Genomic DNA, 4,892 nt, shown 5'->3' with positions numbered 1-4,892 from the left:
GCGAACATCTATAAGTGCAGCATTTGAGTCCCCAGCTAAAGCTCCAAAGCTGATTTAGGGGTTAGATCTCCTGAGTAACCTCCATATGTCCATAGCCAATAAACAGCCCTGCATATCTCTGACATCTATTACAGATAGCAAAATTTACTTTTGAGTAAAGAGAAATTCATACCATAACGTAGCTGAAGAGCCCCAAAAAAACAACAAACAGAATGATTGGATCATTTGGATCTAAGCCAAGACTTTTCTGCAATGAATATACAATCATGTATATTTGCTTAAGAAACATAAATTATATTGTAAGATCGTACATATCTAGATACATATTTCATCAAGTTCTTGTTGTGTTTGAAATTTATTTACAATATGTCAGGTTCATTACAGGAGTTACATTATCTTTTAATATTTGTGAGAGACCAACTATAAATAAAATTACAATATATGCTTCGAAGTTACTAAATAAAATCGCTAATAATAAAAATGAATACAAGGCAGTGATACCTGACATTACATAACTAGTGTATATTCGGAAAATTATCGAAGCCCTAAATTCTCTTCTTCTTCTTTGGTTTCCTTACCCCACAACATCGTGAAACGAAGGCAAACGAAGAAAGCAATATATTCAAAAACAAAATCTTCAAACTGAAAACATAAGACATGAATCAAAAACTCATTGACGATAAGCAATCACATTTAAGTACAACAATCACAACACCAAAGTGAAAAAAAAATATTGAACCAATCATAAGCGAAATGTTTGAATAGCGAAAAATTGAAAGATAGAGAGAGTTAAAGAGGAAGGTACCTGGTGTCTCAAAAGAAGGAGAAACATAGGAGAAGCATTAAGGATGAAGGTGAAGAAGTGCTAACCCAGAATACAAAGAGGACAAAAGGTCTGAAAATATTGTGTTTGCTATGGACGAAGAGTTGAAGACATCGAAAAATGAAGAAATGAATGAGCTGAGTTTTTGTTTTTCTGATCTAAGCACCTATTCTAATTTCGCCCCAACCATCCCTGCATATGTCTCAGAGCTCTTACGGGGTGTTTGGCAGCAGAATTTTTTTTTTTTTTCTTCAGGAATCTCAATTTTTTAAAATATAATTTCTAAGTCTACGATAATATTAGAGGTTACAAAGCGGGCTGTCCGCCGCGTCCCGCCCCACCATCGAAGATGAGCTAGATATCTTAGCCTGCCCCGTCCTGTTTGGGTGGGCGGGACGGGCTTGGCGGACAGCGGGTTTGAGAAACTCAGCCCGTCAGGCTCGGTCCATTTTGTCAGCTCTAGATAATATCTAAAAATTTAAAATTTAAAAAAATTCAATTTTTTAAAAATCGTGGAAAAATTTTCCTATCAAACGCCCGCTTAATTTCACTTTATGTTCATCAGTGACAATTTCTGCTGATGTTTTTTTTTTCCCTCTAGAAAAAAGAAAAAACCCTAATTTATTTTCATCTAATCTGGTGATCTTATTTCGTTTTTTTTTTTTTTTTTAATTTTGTCGAATTCGATCTGAAAATGTTAATCAGCGAAATCTGAAAGGTGTTGGTTAGCTAGCGAATCTTAGGGTTTTGTATTTTAATTTTCTTTTCTTCGGAAAAGGTAGTGTTTGGTTGAAGGTTTATTTTGAGATTGATGGAAAAGTGTAAGTGGATATTGGAAAATATTACGTTTGGTTCAGGTTTTTTCAAAAAATATCAGACAAATAGGATAGATGGGAAAATGAATTTTGTGTTGATTTTTAGATGAAATTCACTGTTACAGAATACCACTTGAGATGTGATATTTTGAGATAACTGGGGAAGTAAAAAAACAGATGCAAAGTTTCTCCCGAACATAGATTTTGCATATTTAAATAAATTTCCCTTGTAATATTTAGGTCAACCAAACAACTTTTTTTACATTTTCCTACCAAACTCACTTTTCAACCATTTCTCTATCAATTACATTTCTCTAGTAAAAAAAAATTTCTCTGGAATGAAACACTACGTAATTATTATCATTATTTTACTGTAGAAGATCACCTACACTCTGGGAAAGTCGGGGATTAGTGGTTTTTGTTCTCCCTCTCAAAAGGGTGTGCTTCGTTGAGTAGATGGAAACTAGGAAGGTATATAAAATATGATAACATCATCTTCTTCTGTGTATCTATAGTAAGTACATCTGCAATTTAACAAATGACACTTGGATAAAAAAAATATTTTTTTTCTTTTCCATAAAGCATGACAGTCATTCTTTATTTTCTATTAGATAGATGCACTGAGTGAATGGTACAACAGTAGTACCATAGATATTTCATAAAATAGACAATCAAATGAAATTTTTTTTTAACCATGACTGAAAATGAGGTAAATTTAAGTTATACCAATCAGTTTATCAAAAAAAATAAAGGGTTTTATAAAAGTTATGTTGTAGGAAAAGTGATTGTGTAATGTTATAGAGATTCGTTTTGCGTGTTATAATTTTTTATTTTTTTTCTTCAAAAATTGCGAACCTCACAAAATATTATGTGTATAGAAAATTTTCTTATGTCATGTGACATAATAAATACAGAGTTCAAAAGTAAAAGTTTTAGCAAGCAAGTACATACTGATTTTCCAACAAAAGGGTTGGTTTAGGTGTTGGAGGGAGAAAAAGACGGGTCCTACATTGCTTGTTTGTAAACAGTGATTATCCCTCCATTCATTTACTCACGTTCTGTCCATGGCAGGCATTGGCAATTTCTTTGGTGAACAGTTCCACATTAACGTGGACTCGTATACACATAAGTTAACCAAAAATTATATGTTCGCTAAAACACAATACAGATAAAAAGTTTGTGTGTATGTACACACACTGACACAGTTGACGATTTGATGGGCAGTATGAAAAATATATTTAATAATAATACAAATTCAAAATTTAATAATGAAAAAATGAATAGAAAATAAATAAAGATTTTATTAATAACTGCTTTCATGGTACGAGTTAAAAATATTTTTTATTTTATAAAAAATATTAAATAATTTTAATAAATTACTATTATTTTTTTATTTTTTTTTATTTAGCCAGTATAAAAAGGTATATATTAACAAAATCTGTAGATAGAAAAAAAAAATTATGAGTGCAAAATTTTAAAATAATATATTATCTGTTACTCCAAAACTGTGGTTTGAAAAATCTAGAACAGTTTGGCCAGCGAAAGGTGACAGGAATACAAGGTACTATCACACAACAACTATAGTTAGAAGGAAAAGGAGCAGAATTGTAGAACTAAAGAATGCAGAGGGCAACGGGTTCGAGATGAAAAAGGTCTGGAGCTACTGATAAATGATTTTTTAAGGAGCTTGTTTAAAGAGGAGAATAACAGCCGTCCATGGTTTAACTCATCCTGGCCAACGCTGCAGCAGGAAGCTTTAAACGATTTAAGTAATCCAATCAATAAAGACGAGGTGAAAAAAGCATTTTTTTTCAATGAAAGGTTCAAAGTCTCCTGGAGAAGATGGCTCCACAGTTGTTTTTTTTCAAAGAAATTGGACCTTGTAGGGGATCAAGTCTGGAATGATATTCAGTTGTATGTAAGACATCCTGCATCTTTAAAAAAGGTAAATAATACTCTGATTGCCTTAATACCGAAGATAGACAAGCCTATGTATGTTACTCAGCTTAGACCCATATCTTTGTGTAATGTTATATATAAAGGTTTGAGCAAAGTTATTGCAGCTAGACTGAAATTGATCATGGAAGCAGTGATCTCTCCCTATCAAGCGAGTTTTGTTCCCAACAGGTATATAATAGTATTATAGTGGCCAAGGAGGTAGTCCATACAATGTCCAGGATAAAAGGAAGGAAAGGTGTAATGTCAATTATTCTATTTCTTGACTTAGAAAAAGCCTACGATAAGTTGAGATAGAGTTTCATCAAATCTGTACTAGAGGAAGTACAGATTCCAAAATGGATGGTGGAAGTGATAATGACATCCATAAGTACCAACAGCTTTAAAGTGCTCATCAATGGTGGCATGACTGAGACCATTTTTCCGGAGAGAAGGATTAGACAAGGAGACCCTATTTCCCTATACATTTTCGTGTTTATGTATTGAGAAGCTTACCCACCTCATATTACAAGCGGTGGAAAGAGATGAGTGGAAGCCTATCAAAATAGGCAGAGGAGGCCCCAAGGTGTCCCATCTTTTGTTTGCTGATGACATTCTTCTTTTCGCGGAAGCATCCATGGATCAAGCTAGTAAGGTAATGTCTTGCATTAACTGGTTTTGTGAAGTTTCAAGTCAAAGCATAAGTGCCAGCAAGTCACTTATATACTTCTCGCCTAATACTGTTGAAAATATTACTTCCTTTTTGGGATTTAAGAAAACTGACAGCATGGTCGTTATCTGGGATCTTTCATCAAACAAGGCCTAGATAAAAAAGCTAACTATGATGCAATAATGGATCGCATAAGAAAAAAGCCGGATGGATGGAAACACAGGTACCTTTCTTTCGCTGGGAGAGTAACATTAGTGAAATCAGTAATTGCAGCAATCTCGACTTTTCATATGCAAAATGGTTTACTTCCTGTAACATTATGTGATGAGATAGAACAAATTCAGTGATCTTTTATTTGGGGAGGAAACAATGCCCATTTAGTTTCGTGGAAAACCATGTATAATCCAAATGAGATGGGTGGTATGGGTATCATAAATCTCAAAGCTCAAAATGAAGCCTACTTACATAAACTAGCTTGGAAGATGTGTACTAGAAGTGAGGACCTGTGGGTGAAAATTTTAAAAGCGATGTATAAAAGAGGCCAAGACCTTCGCCGTGGAATAATCACAAAGAATTATGATTCCAAATTGTGGAGAGATTTAGGGAAGTGTTGGGGTCGATTTCTAGCTGGGCTTAGATGGGAGATTGG

General features: G+C 33.8%; 1 long non-coding RNA gene across 2 annotated transcripts; it reads right to left on the bottom strand.

The window, feature by feature from the left end:
* On the bottom strand, positions 1–1,060 carry LOC133292837 (uncharacterized). Of its 2 annotated transcripts, XR_009748980.1 has the most exons (4): positions 806–1,060; positions 502–642; positions 173–247; positions 1–125 (listed from the first exon to the last, which is right to left on the bottom strand). It is a non-coding gene; the product is annotated as an uncharacterized LOC133292837 (long non-coding RNA). The 2 variants fall into 2 exon arrangements; XR_009748979.1 differs by having other exon boundaries at positions 1–247.
* Positions 1,061–4,892: the final 3,832 nt, after the last annotated feature.

The sequence above is a fragment of the Gastrolobium bilobum genome, unplaced genomic scaffold (genome assembly GCF_033153095.1).
Source record: "Gastrolobium bilobum isolate Gb01-03AN ecotype WA unplaced genomic scaffold, APGP_CSIRO_Gbil_v1 utg2530, whole genome shotgun sequence".
NCBI classification, from domain to species: Eukaryota; Viridiplantae; Streptophyta; class Magnoliopsida; order Fabales; family Fabaceae; genus Gastrolobium; species Gastrolobium bilobum.
This window is presented reverse-complemented; position numbering and strand designations above follow the sequence as displayed.